The 14,878-nt window shown below is 44.2% G+C and overlaps 1 pseudogene across 1 annotated transcript; it reads right to left on the reverse strand.

The window, feature by feature from the left end:
* Positions 1-5,628: 5,628 nt before the first annotated feature.
* LOC309836269 (nucleic acid dioxygenase ALKBH1-like) lies at positions 5,629-6,794 on the reverse strand (annotated as a pseudogene). The gene has a single exon. The product of its transcript is annotated as a nucleic acid dioxygenase ALKBH1-like (transcript).
* Positions 6,795-14,878: the final 8,084 nt, after the last annotated feature.

Genomic DNA, 14,878 nt, shown 5'->3' on the forward strand with positions numbered 1-14,878 from the left:
GAAGTCCAGTCCTTTCCAGAGGCTCCTCTTCCAGTGTTCCCCAGACCCCCATAGGCCATTAAGACCAGCAGCTGGGGCCACAGGGCTTTCTGGAGGTGGGAGGAGAGCACCTCTTTCCCCTCCATCTGAGTTCCAGTGATCTGGCTATTTGATGACTGGGCAGGATTGAATTTCACCTGGTAGGCGTGAGGGTGTGGGTTCTAAATCCCAAGCTTGTTTGTCTGTTCTCTTGGAGTTGGTGGGCACCTAAAGTATTTATAAATTGGTATAAATTATACAAGTCTTTTGTCAGGCTTCCCATTTCAGTTTCCTTCCTGTTTGTTTTGTTAGCTGTCGCAGTCGTAGAAAATCACCATTGCCCTTGACCTGTCCTGTCAGGCCAAGTGGGAGACCACTCACGAAGCGAGCGCCTTTCCCAGGCTTCACACCAGGGGGCCCTGTTGGCCAATGTCAGAAGCCACTGGGTCCAAAACCTTGTCTGGTGATGCTGTGGTCGCCTGTCTGTGGATATGACACACCAGATGGAGAGGCTCTGCCTCCAGGACTGCACCTGCTGGGCGACCAGCAGGAGGAATGCTAGCACTGCCTACACAGCCATTTCTCTCTTTCCCAACGCAGCCACCCGCTCTGGCTCTTGGGGTCTCATGCTCTGGGCATACGTGGCACTAGAGCGCTGGGCTGGGATAGGCTCTCAGGGCCCCGCTCCAGGCCATCAGATAGATTGCGATGACTTTGAACGTCACTGGGAGGGAGCTGGAGCCGGATCCCTTTTCTCCCAGGGGGATCCTCTGCCCTCTGTTCATTTCTTGATATGAATAGCCCTTCACTAATTGGTGAGTGGCGCAGGCTCCGCATACTGCCTGGGCTCAAGTGCCCGCTCTGTCACTTGTCAGCTGTGTGACTGTGGACAAGCCACTCCACCTCTCTGTGCCTGAGTTTTCCCATCTGTAAAATGGGGCAGTAGTAGTACCTATTTTGAAGGGTAAATAAAATAACCCATATAAAGAGGCGTAGCAGAGGGTAAGTGCTCAGTAAAGGGTTATCGTTATCATTCGTATTTTGTTATTATTATTACAGTGTCAACTGAGTCTCAGAGGCCAACCCTCTAAGGTCCAGTCTGCTCGGCCTCACAGGCCCAGCTCCTCGCTCAGCATATCCCGCTGTCCTTCGGCTGCGCTACCTCCTCTCCCACGTTCCCCAGAGCTGCCTTTGGTCCAGCCTTTTGTTATTTTAGGGACATTTCTCACACGGTACAGGCTCCAGGCCATTGCCACCTGTCCCCCTACCCCTTGGTTCCCAAATCCTCTGATCTATCTAAATTCTCAGGGGCTCAGTTATCATGCCTCCCATGAAATCTCTCCAGTTTTCCCACAGAGGAGGTCTCTCTCCCACTCCTACTCCAGCAGAGTGTCCCCCTGCCTCTCTCAGGGTGATGTGAGCCCCCATTCGAGCTCCCCTAGTTTGGCCAGCCCTAGCTTGTACTAGGCTCCCCAGGCCTTGGGGTGGGCCCCCGTCCCAATGCGGGTGCCAAGGATCACGGGCACGTCCGGCCTCTCTCTTGGGCAGCTCCGGGGAGCGGTCCGCAGCCCACTGAAGCAGGGCCTTGCCTAGGACCCAGCCCAGCCCAGACCTGGCCTTTTAGATCCTACCAAGCCTAGGGCTGCCCAAGGGAGGATGTGGCCACAGTGACACAGAATGGTTCTGGTAATTCTAGAAAACGGCCCCAGCTCTGTGGCCCTGAGCCTGGTTGGGGGTTCAGGCGCTGGGCAGGGACCACTTCCCGGAAACGCCCTAACCGGGTGGGGGGCAGGGCTGAGGGAGCCGTTGATGGGCCTCGGTGCCCTCCCCTCACTCCCAGTGGGGTCCTGGCCTTGCCCAGACTGGGCACTGGGCCCATCTGTCAGGGGCTTCCAGACTTAGTGGGAAGATGGAGCTGGAGGTCCCTAGGGCTCACTGCTCAGGGCCAGAGTCTCTGAGGAGGCCCGGGGGGAAGGATGACAAGTCGAAGCCAGAAAGGCCACAGACTAGCAGTTTCTATGTTGCTTTGTTGCTGTTTTTTTTCAGAAAGACAATGTGTGTATGGGGGGAGGAGGGTTGAATGAGGGTTGCCCGATAAAATACAGGATGCCCAATTTGAGGGACAGATACAAAAAAATGTTCACTGTTTATCTGAAATTCAAATTTTATCCTGTAGATCTCCATCTATTTATTTTTTTCTTTTCTTTATTTCTTTTGCTAAGTCTGGCAACACTCTTAGAAATCATTGGCTCTGGAGTCCGAGGTGTCCACTCTTTACCCTTCAAATCGATCCACCCTGCGCTGACTGGGGACCCCTCTGCCCACTGAATGAGCCCTGCACTCAACTCGAGCCTCCTCCTCCAGGGCTCCCATTGCCAGCCAAGGTTGCCACCAGGATGCTAAAGGGCTCTGCCTTGTGGTGCCCCTCCCATCAACCATGGTGCAGACCAGCCTCCATCCGCCACAGAGCCTCTTCACAGGCCTCCCTGCCTCCCCACTCCCAGTCTGAGCTTGACCCAGAAGCCAGAGGGAATTTTTTCGTCCCGTAACCTGACCATGTCCCTCTCTGCTGAAACCCTCCTGTAGTCAAATTCCCCTCCGGAGCTCGAAGACCCTGGGGGTCTGACCTGTGCTCACTTCTCCCACCCGTCTCCCACCATTCCTTCCTCATCCTCCTTGCTTCTGCCACCCTGAACTATTAATACTTCAAGTTCCCTGAACAGGTCCTTTCTCACCTCCAGGCCTTGGCACAAGCTGCCTGGAGCACTGTCCGTCAGGTCTTTCATTTGCAGAAAGATGGCAACACACCCTTATGATCTCAGCTTTGCAGCCTCTCCTGATCTCCATGTGTCTGGACCAGGAAGCTGCCCCTGACCTGTAAAATCTAGGATGGGGCCTTCTCTCGCCTCCATAGCCTTTGCCCTTCCCTCATGACAATAGTTATTTCTCTCTCTTATGAATATCTGTATCATTTCAAAAGTGAATTATCATCTGCAAATTTACTGCAACAAATCTTTTAAAAATTGGTAGACTAGGGAGACAAAGCCACCAGCAGCATGGGATATTTCAAATGCTTCTCTTAATTATTGATGGCAAAGCTGAACAAATTAGCCAAGATATGGAAGATTTGGACAACATAAGCAACAGACTTGATATAATGGACATTAATTGAATTTTGTCTCCCACGATCAGATTCTCCTTAAGCACTTATGGACTATTTTCAAAACTTGATAGTATACTAGATTAGAAAGCAACCTCCGAAAAAGTTTCAAAGAATTGCTATTAGAGCACATTCTTTGACCTCAGTGCAGTGGAGTTAGTAAGCACAAGCACAACTTTAATACTGTTTGAAGAAAATATAGGTTAATATCTTTCTGACTTCAGGGTGGGGAAACAACTCTTAAAGAAAACACCAAAAAGGTGTTAACCATGATGAAAAGATGCAACTGACCACATTAAAGATAATTTCTGTTTGAGATAGAGTCACAGATGTAGAAAACAAACATATGGTTACCAAGGGGGGGGGGGAGGGATAAATTGGGAGATTGGGATTGAGATATGCACACTACTATATATAAAATAAGTAACTACTAAGGACCGACTGTATAGCACAGCAAACTCTTCTCAATACTCTGTAATGACCTATATGGGAAAAAAAAAATCTAAAAAATAGTGGGTACATGTATATGTATAACTGATTCACTTTCCTATACATCAGAAACAAACACAACATTTTAAATCAACTATACTCCAATAAAATTTTTAAAAAATTAAAAATAATTTCTGTTTCCCAAAAGACACCTGAAAATATCTGGGAAAAGATGTAAGCACAGAGCTGGTATCAAGATCCCCTATGGATCAGTAAGAAAAGATAAACAACTTAAGAGAAAAATGAGCAAAAACCATGACCTGGCATTCCACAAAAGATGAAATGGCCAGAAAACATGATGGGATCTTAAGTTCACTAGCGATCAGGGACATGGAAAGGAAGACCACAATGAGACGTTATTTTTTACCCAGTTGGCTGGTAAAAAGGGCGACATCTGACACTGTTAAATGTTGGCTGGGATGTGGATCAGCAGGAACTCTCAAAATTGCTGTCAGGACTGTAAAGTGATTCAAGCCTCGTGGAAAAACAGTTTGGCATTCCTCTGTAAAGATAACAGTGGCACACCCGTGTCCCAGCCATTCCACTCCCAGGATTCTATCTGAGAGGAAGCCCTGCAGGTGTATCTAGTTACACATCCGAAAGTGTTCGTGAGAGCACTGCTGGCAATCGCAGAAATGCTGCAACAACGTGGTGAATCTAAGACACGTGGTGCTGAGTTGAAAAACTCAAATCCCAGAGACTATACATGGTTTGATACTCTTTAGTTTTAAACCCAGCACAGGCAAATGATATCTAAGCATGTATACTCTACTAAGCTCTACAGACAGAGTGAGTGAGTGACAGCCACAAAGTTCAGGACGCCTCTGGGGAGGGAGAGGGGAGGAGGGGGAAGGGTAGCAGAGGCTCCAGAATTTGGATTTTATTGGAAGGCAAAGGGGAGCTGGTTTCTGAGAAGAGTGATGTGATTCCAACTTTTTTTTTTAATTTGAAATTAAGTTTATTCGTGCATTAAACAGTTACAGAATACCCATGGGACATTTTTAGTCCAACAATTAAAATTGCATTTAAAAGCCAACTGGAAGAGTTTACAGACCAAAAAGACATCTGGAGTAACTACTGTTCCCCTTTCCTTGAGTTTATATATATTTACCTTTTAGGCAAGAGAGAGAACTGTGATTACTTCGTATTCCAGGGGATGTGATTTCCAGTTCCATTGTCTTAATGTGTATAAGATTCTTCTGTGAAGGCCAGAGAATATCAAAGAATTTGATGTTGATTGGAAGAATTAAGAAGACAAGACTAATGGTTGGTTCACGGACCCACAATTTTACCACAAATCACTAGATGGGGTGGGGGGGGTATTATATTTCCCATCAATAAAACCTCAGGTATGTATTTTATTTTTGGCTGTGCCGCGTGGCTGGCAGGATCTTAGTTCCCCGATCAGGGACTGAACCAGTGCCCCCTGCAGAGGAAGCATGGAGTCCTAAGCACTGAACCGCCAGGGAAGTCCCCTGAGGTATTTAAAGACTCCATAGATGTGGAGGGAATTCCCTGGCGGTCCAGTGGTGAGTACCCCAAGCTCTCACTGCCAAAGGCCCTGGTTCGATCCCTGGTAGGGGAAATAAGATCCCACAAGTTGCGCAGTGCAGCCAAAAAAAAAAAAAGAAGACTCCATAGACATGGAAACTCACTTCTACGTCTCTCACAGGTCATGGCGAGGCTGAGAAGGCTGCGGTGGGAGCTCATACCTCCTTGGACTTCTCACATACGTTGGTGCCCAAACCTAACCAGGACTGGACCGTGTCAAACACTTCTCTGAACAAAGTGGTTCATCAGTTTTCTCTTCAGGGTGCATTCCAAGGCAACAGTGTGATCCATGATGAATTTTTCCTGGTCTGTTTTTGGCTTGTCTCAGTGCTAAAGTCTATGGCAATACAAAACAGCATGATCATTTACTGTGAGACCTGCCCGAGTCAAGGAATGGGCTCTCTTAAGTCTCAGCAGTCAGGGTTTAACCTAGCTCGTTTTTCTTGGCTATTCTCATCATCCAGATGACAGGAAACTTCTGTGGGGGCATCTCTTTTATTCTCCTCCATGGGTTCCAAAGGGCAGTCTTGACCTACGGCCAGCACCTGTCCGACAGTCATGTCAGCACGAGCAGCTTTCAAGTAGCTGGCACACACCTGCCAGTCCTCCACAGAACAGGGCTCCACCACTGAGTCTCTGGGGAGGTCAGCTGGGAGAGGCGTCTCTAGGCAGCAAGGAAGGCTCTCCCCTTCTGGACTGGGAAGGACCCTCGGGACTGCATGGTTCAACAGGCGGCTGAGACCTGACATTACCATGATGTCACCGCTGTGCATAAACATGGGCGAGGGGGCTTCATCTCTTTTGAGGCCACCCAGGGGAAAGATGGCAGACTGTCCAAAGCTGAACGACAGCAGGGGTTTGGAGTGCTCTAGTTCAGATTTATCTACATGGATTCCCAGCGTGGAGTCTCATCGGTGGTAATTCAGGATACCGGCTTCAGCTCGGAAACCCTGAAATCCACAGGCGGTGTCCACTTACCCTGAGAGGAGTCAGGTCAGCAGGGGAAGGTGTGTAGTGATCGGCAGAGTATTTCTTACTGTCCCAGTTACAGTGGTAGCCTAGGGTCACCCAGTGCAGTTTCTCTGATAAACCTCAGGGTCTCCATTTATTCACTTCTTTATACCTTAGAAGCTCTTTGCTCTGTTCCCACAAATCTTGGGTCTCTTCTTAGTCACACGTGTGTCCAGGTTACATACATTGGGTTTCCGGGAATATGACTTAAGGCACTGCTTCACCTAATGCCGCTGGTGACCTGGGAGGAAGGGTTTGGGATAAAAATAAATCCGGGGTAGGCTTGCAGTCCGTAGGCTCGCCACTTGCTGGCCAGCTGAAGTCCTGCTCTGTATGCATCGTGGTCACTGGCTGGGGACACATTTAGCTGAGATTTGACTACCCTGGGGGCACCAGGCCCCATGCCTTGGGCTGCTTGGGCCGCCAAGAAGTCAGTGACCCCTCCCAGGTCTGCGGTGCTGGGGCGGCTCTGCCGGCAGAAGCGGAAAAGCTTCGGAAAGGCGTCCTCCCCAGGCTCCGCTACCAGCATCGCCACAGCGCCCACGGCCACTGCCACCTTCCTCATCTTGCTGCCTGGCCTCGTCTCCATCCTGTTGTTGAAAAACAATGAAAGTAAGTGTGGAATTGCTACACCTGTGAGTTTTCAGGCTTTTCCTTCTCTGAGCCCCATTTTCTCCCTAATAATGGTAAGAGGGAACCCTTAGTATGTACCCAATGCTCCCTACATATATTAGCTCACTTAATTTTCACAACAACTCTGTGAGGTAAGTTTGATTATTATCATGCTTATTACACCCATGAGTCAACTGAAGCACAGAAAGGTTAAGTGACTTGCCCAAGGTCACACAGCCACTCGGTGCCGGAGGTGGGATTCAAATCAGCCTCTGCTTCCTTATCAGAACAGTAGAGGGATGGGAACAACCCCGCTGGATGATGAGTCCTCTAGAGGCAGGCGCTGTGTGTGTGTGTGTGTGTCTGTGTGCCCTTGGGGAGCCACCCGGGAGTAGGGGCTGTGTGTGTGTGTGTGTGTGTGTGTGTGTGTGTGTGTGTGTCTGTGTGCCCTTGGGGGCCCAGCCGGGATGCTCAGGAAGTCAGCCATGATTATTGTCCTAGCAGGGTTTGGCAGGGAGGCAGGGAGCCAGCATGGGAGGGAATCAGAGACAGTCTGGGTTCGAATCCTGGCTCTGCCACTCACTCATCGCAGACCTTGGCAGTCCTCTTGAGGCCTCTCTGAGACTTAGTTTTCTCATCTATAAAATGGGGGCCGTCCTAGTTGCTATTTCCAGGGCTGCTGTGAGGGATCAGGGAGAGAAAGGTGTGAGTGGCCTGTTCCACCGCCCAGTGTGATGAGCAGTGCTTAAATGTGGGCTGTTATTAGTCACCTGTTCACGGATGTCCTCAGCAGCTCTCTCTAGATGATTTCTAACAGGACTTGGTCAGGAGTAGGCCCTTCAGAGTGTGAACATCGGGTCCAGCGCCTCTCACACCACTGGTGATGTGAGCTGTGCCTAAGAACATTCACATGGGAGCCTCAGCCTAAGGGCCAGAAGGTCAGCAGCTGGGGTCAGGGTGAAGGTGGGCTCCTCAGCTGGCTGGGCACCGCCAGGACCGCAAGTCTGGTGCTGGGGTTGTCATTCCTATGGTGACCACCAGGGGTCATGTTTGGCCACTTCTGCCTTCTTCCCTGGTCCCAGAGCCCATGGGCAACCTGCAGAGGGCAGCGAGGACTCCCACATTCCTGCCAACTGCGAGGTGGGGCATTTCCAGCAAGAGTGCATCTGAGGCCCTGACTTGGCTTTCCCACCTCTGTTAAATAACAAAACTGGTAAGTTTTTCCATCCCTCTGTGGGAATGTCTGCTGGTCTTTTATCTACCCATCCATTTATCTCTTTGTTCATCCACTCATCTGTTCATCCATTCATCCTTCTGTCTGTCCATCCATTCATTATTCCTCTATTTTCCATTTGTTCATGTATCCATTCATCTGTCCTTTTATCCAGTCATCCATCCATCCAACATCCAACATCTGTCCATCTACCCTCTGTCTATCCCACATGCACAAAGACCCCATGTTGAGCCAGGATTGCTCAGCCTGAGGTTCCCCATGAAGGGAGGAGGCCCATTTGCTGCTCCCACCACCCCTCTCCCCCATCTCCTCCAGGCTCACCATCTGGTGGGATCAGGGATGTACCAGGCAATGATAACATAAGATGATGTGTGTGGACAAAATTGGGGGTGCAAAAATGTCACATTTCATTATTAATTTTTATAGCACATTAGTCAGGAAGACATATTTCTATATCATTGCTCAGAAGTTTTGTAGCTTTTCACCATTAGGTGTTTAATTTACCTGCAATTGGTTTTCGTGACTGGTATGTAGTAGGATTGAATTTTTTTTTTTTTCCCGTATGGATACCCAACCATCCGAGCACCATTAATTAAAAGTCAAGTCTCTCCTCAAGTCTCAGAAATGCCACCTCTGTTGTAAATCAGGCAGCCACGTATGTATGGGACCATTGGTGAGTGTGTCAGTTTATTTCTGATGTCCCAATTAAGTTTTAGAATTTTATCTGAATTTTGTACATTTCTGGGTAGATTTACTTCTAGGTACTTGATATATTTTGAAGTGTTGTAGATGGTGGTTATATTAGTTACTTATTGACATGTAACAAATTATCCCCAAACTCAGCATCAAAACCCCAAACATATATTATCTCCAGTTTTTGTGAGTAGGAACCTAGCTGGTGGCTCTGGCTTAAGGTCTTTTATGAGGCTGCAGTCAAGCTGATGGGTAGGGCTGTGTCTTTATCTGAAGGCTTTGATTCCCACAGTGAGAAGCTGGAAGAAGGACTTCGGTTGTTGTCTTCTTTGAAGAAAGAATTCAGCAAAGAGACCAAGGCTGTTAAAAAGATAAAAACATTTATTAGAAGCAAAGTACGTGTGGAAGAAGCAAAGTATTTGTGGAAAAAACAAAATATGTGTAAAAGAGCCCACAGGTGAGTCAGATTGAGTTTCACCCAGTAGGGGCAGCTTAGATTGCTTATATAGGGGCAGTTTTCCTTTTTTTTTTTTCCTGGCCAGTCATCTCCATATTTGGTCCTGGTGTGGGTGTGAATCTCTCAGCCAAGATGGATTCCAGCTGGCGTATCCTCTCTCCTTTTGTCCTTCCCGTAGACTGAGGGTCTTCTCTGTGCATGTGTTGGGCAGGGAAATCCACAAGAATGCACCCAATCAGGGCCCAATTCTCCCACTGGTATCCCATCTCAAAGAGTCAGCAGGAGACCAGCTGCAGCTGCTCAGCCTGGGGCCTATCTATCTCCTACCTCAGCTTGATTTGTAGGTCTGCCTCATGTCATGGCAACTGGCTTTCCTGGGAAGAAGTGATTTGAGAGAGAGAGAGAACACCCAAGAATGTAAGCCACAGTCTTTTAATAACCTAACATCAGAAGTGACATCTCATGATTTCTGCCATATTCTATTCTTTTTTTAATTTTATTTTTATTTATTTTTTATTTTTGGCTGCTTTTGGGTCTTCGTTGCTGCACGCGGGCTTTTCTCTGGTTGCGACGAGCAGGGGCTACTCTTCGTTGTAGTGTGGAGGCTTCTCATTGCAGTGGCTTCTCTTGTTGTGGAGCACGGGCTCTAGGCACACGGGCTTCAGTAGTTGTGGCTCGTGGGCCCTAGAGCGCAGGCTCAGTAGTTGTGGCACACAGGCTTAGTTGTTTTGCAGCATGTGGGATCTTCCGGGACCAGGGCTCGAACCCGTGTCTCCTGCATTAGCAGGCGGATTCTTATCCACTGCGCCACCAGGGAAGCCCCATATTTTAGTCATTAGAAGTAAGTTACTAAGTGCAGCCCACACAAGGGGAGGGGATTACATAAAGACGTGACTACCAGGAAGCTGGGATCATTTAGGGCCATCATATAGTGAATAGAGTTTGTTACAGTGACCTTTTAAAAAGTTTATTTTCTAATAGTGGTTACTATATGGTATTGCGTAGTGATGTGGGGTTATTTTTGGTTTTTTAAGGCAGAGGGTTTTTTTCTAGCTTTTTGTTTGTTTGTTTGTTTTCTGGCTGCACCCTGCGGCTTACTGGATCTTAGGTCCCCGACTAGGGATTGAACCCGCGCCTTTGGCAGTGAATCCTAACCACTGGACCGCCAGGGAATTCCCCATAATGATGTCTTAACATTGATTTTTTGTCTCTGGCAACCTTGCTAAACTCTCTTATTAATTCTAATAGTTTGTCAATTTTTAAAAATGTACTCATTATAGCATCTATGAATAATGAAGTTTGTTTTTTTCTATCCAATCCTTGTCTGTTTTATTTCTCTTCCTTTTCTTACTGCATAGGCTAGGTCTTACAGAACAATACAGAACTGGTATAGTAACAGCAGGCTTTCTTATCTTGCTACCAATTTCAAAGGGAAAGTTTTTGACAGTTTCACCTTAAAGTATAATATTTGCTGTAGGGTTTTTTAAAAAAGTGTATACCCTTTATCAGATTTAGGAAGTTCCTTATATTTCTAGTTTACTAAGGTTTTTTTTTTTTTAAACCATGAATGGATATTGAATTTTGTCAAACATCTCTTTTGCATACAATGATCATTAGAATTTTCACCTTTGATCTATTAATGTTTGAACTACATTACTTTTTCTTCTAACGTTAAATCTACATTGCATTGGTTAAACCTAAGTCGATCATAACATTATCCTTTTATATGTTTCTGGGTATAGTTTGTAATATCTTGTTTAGAATTTTTGCCTCTGTGTTCTTGAGAGAGAGTAACCTGTAATTTTTCTTTCTCGTATGCCTTGTTGGGTTTTGATGTCAAGGTTATGCTAGCCTCATAAAATGAGTTTGAGTCTTCATTAAGAGTTTGGGCCAATTTAGAATTATTATGTCTTTCCAGAATTTTCTGTAGTATTTTCCAGTGACGCTCTCTGGTGATGGGTTTTCATTGTGGGAAGATTTTTGACTACAGATAGAAGTTACTTAGTGTACAGGACTGTTCAGGATTTTTTTTTTTTTTTTTTTTTTGCGGTACAGGGGTCTCTCACTGTTGTGGCCTCTCCTGTTGCGGAGCACAGGCTCCGGACACGCAGGCCCAGAGGCCATGGCTCACAGGCCCCGCCGCTTCGCGGCATGTGGGATCTTCCCGGACCAGGGAACGAACCCGTGTTCCCTACATCGGCAGGCGGACTCTCAACCACTGCGCCACCAGGGAAGCCCCTGTTCAGGATTTTTATTTCCATTTAGAATGCTTACTGCAGCTTAAGTAAGCAATGTTTTTCTAGGAATTTTATAATATTTAATTATATTAATTTTTAGATTTATTGGCATAAAATTGTTCACAAAATTCTGTTTTATATGATTACTGTTATAACATAATGTTTCTCTTTTCCAACCTGACATAGGTTATTTGTGCCTTTTTCTTTTACCTTCATAGTTTGCCAGAGGTTTGTCAATTTTGTTAGTCTTTCACATAGTCAATTTTGATTTTTGTTGATTTTCTTAATTGTAAGTGTGCTTAGTACTTTACTAACTTGTGCTTTTATCTTTATTATTTTTCTGCTATATACTTTTAATTTACTACTCTTTTTCTAACTCCTTGAGGTAGATGCTTACCTAACTAATTTTAAGCCTTTATTCAGTTCTAGTATATGCTATATATTTCCTTATAAGTATTACTTTAGAAAAATTTCCTACGATTTTGAATATATATTTTCATTACTGTTCAGTTTTAGAAATAGTTTAAGTTTTTAATTGTGGTTCCTTCTTTGTTATAAAAAGTGTGTCTTTAAATTTTCTGAATATGTGGGGATTTCCTTTTATATTGATTTCAAGCTTAATTACATTGTGGTCAGAGAAACATTATCTGAATGATTTAAATCCCTTGACATTTATTGAGATTTGCTTTATGGCCCAGAATATGAGCTATATTTATAAATGTTTTGGATGGGCTTGAAATGGGTTTTTTACATTTGTTGTGTGCAGTGTTCTATGTATGTTCAAGTCTAATTTATTAACTGAGTTCATCAAATCTTCATCTCCCTTCCCTATCAAATTGAAAAAGTTGTCTGAAAATTTATTATGGCTGTTGATTTGTCTATTTTTCTGTGTAGTTCTATCAAGTTTTGCTGTATATATTTTGAGCTTATGTTATTAGGTACATAGAAATTTAATATTGTTACGTCCTCCTAGTGAAATTAAGTTTTATTATTATCTTTCCCTCTACTAATGCATTTTGCCTTAACGTCTACTTTGTCTTTTTTCTTAAAATTAATTAATTAATTTTTGGCTGCATTGGGTTTTCGTTGCTCCGTGTGGGCTTTCTCTAGTTGGGACAAACAGGGGCTACTCTTCGTTACGGTGTGTGGGCTTCTCATTGCAGTGGCTTCTCTTGTTGAGGAGCATGGGCTCTAGGTGTGGGCTTCAGTAGTTGTGGCTCGTGGGCTCTAGAGCACAGGCTCAGTAGTTGTGGTGCATGGGGTTAGTTGCTTCACGGCATGTGGGATCTTCCTGGACCAGGGCTATGAACCCATGTCCCCTGCATTAGTAGGTGGATTCATAACCACTGTGCCACCAGGGAACCCCTACTTTGTCTTTTTATGAATATAGTTATAACAATTTTTTTAAAACTAGTATTTTTATTTTATTACATTAAACTTTTCTCTAGTCTTATGTTTTAGAGGTGTTTGTTCATTTTTTATTTTATTTTTTTAAAATATTTATTTATTTATTTATTTGGCTGTGCCGGGTCTTAGTTGCTGCATATGGGATCGTCATTGCAGCATGTGGGATCTTTAGTTGTGGCATGCGGGGTCTTTAGTTGTGGCATGTGGGATCTAGTTCCCTGACCAGGGATGGAACCCAGGCCCCCTGCATTGGGAGTGCAGAGTCTTTTTTTTTTTTTTTAAGATTTTTTTGATGTGGACCATTTTTAAAGTCTTTACTGAATTTGTTACAATGTTGCTTCTTTTTTTAGTGTTTTGGGTTTTTGGCCACGAGGCACGTGGGATCTTAGCTCCCCAACCAGGGATTGAACCCACACCCCCTGCACAGGAAGGAGAAGTCTTAACCACTGGACCTCCAGGGAAGTCCCTGTTCATTCTTAAACAAAATAAATTACCCCCATCCAGTCTGAAAATTTTGCTTTTTAACTGGAGCATTTATAATTAATGTATATGTACAGGTAAATGTAAATGTAAGGTACACCTACTGTAAATATTTGGAATTAAATCTACCATCTTATTTTGTGCTACTTATCTTATTCATCCTATTTTTTTCTTTTCTTTCTGGCTTTAAAGAGTTGTCTGTATATGTTTTATCATTTAACTCATATCATTTACTTCCTTAATAAGTTTTAAATGATATACTCTGTTTCTATTCCTTTGGTGCAGGAGCTGGCAACGTTTTTCTATAAAAAGCCAGATGGTAAATATTTTAGGCTTTGCCTGCCACAGACAGTCTGTCACACATTCTTCTTTGTTTGGATTATTATAACCCTTTTCATATGTAGAAACCATTCTTAGTTTGCAGGCCATACAAAAACAGGTTGCAAGCTGGGTCTGACCCATGGGCCAGTGTCCTGACCCTTTTTTTCAGTGTTTACCCTAGAAATTGTAACATGCACACTTAATTTATTAAAGCCTAAAATTTATCAAACCTTTGCCCTTCCCCTGAATACCACATTGATATTAGAATATTTTGATTCTATTTACTTCCCACTCCCAATTTATGTTAGATTGTCTGATATTTTCATTTTATTTTAAATTCCACTAGACTTTATGATTACTGTTCTATACAGTCATTATTTTATACATTTGTCCATATTTTTTTTACCACTTTCTCTAGTCCCTATTCTTTTTTGTATCCTCAACCCTCCATCTAGATAATTTTCCTTCTGCCTCAAGTACATGTTTTAAAATTTTCTTTAGTGAGGTTTTGCTGATGATGAACTCTCTCAGTTTTTGTTTGAAAGAAAATGTCTTTATTTTGCCTTCATTCTTAAAAGATATTTTAGCTGAATATAGATTCTAGGTTGGCAGTTATTTTGCTTTATCACAGTGAGGATTTTGTTCTATTTTTCTATGATTTCTGTCATTGCTGTTGAGAATGATTTGTAAGTCTAATTGCCATTCCTTTGAAAGTAAATGGTCTTTTCTCTCTGGCTGGTTTTGATATTTTCTCATTGTTTTTCTATTTCTGTTAAATATCAATTTCTTTGTATTTGTTCTGTTTGAGATTTTCTGGGCCACTTGTATCTGTGGATGGGCCACTTGTATCTTGCATCAATTCTGGAAAATACTCAGCCACTACCTCTAAATATTTCTTCCTCTTTCCTTGGGATTCTGATTAAATATGTGTTGGATTTTTCTCTCACTATATCCTCCATGTTTCCTATCTTCTTATCAGTATTCTCCATCTTCTTGTCTTTATGGAATACATTCTAGATAATTTCTTCTGATGTATCTTCAAGTTTCTAAAAGTTTCCTTTGGCTCTTTAAAAAACATGCGATGTCACTTTCCATAGTTTACTGCTCCCTGAAGATATCTTCAGGTTGTTCTTTTTTTTTTTTTTTTTTGCGGTACGCGGGCCTCTCACTGTTGTGGCCTCTCCCGTTGCAGAGCACAGGCTCCAGAT

The sequence above is a fragment of the Grampus griseus genome (assembly GCF_964374135.1).
Source record: "Grampus griseus genome assembly, chromosome: 19".
Classification (NCBI taxonomy): Eukaryota; Metazoa; Chordata; class Mammalia; order Artiodactyla; family Delphinidae; genus Grampus; species Grampus griseus.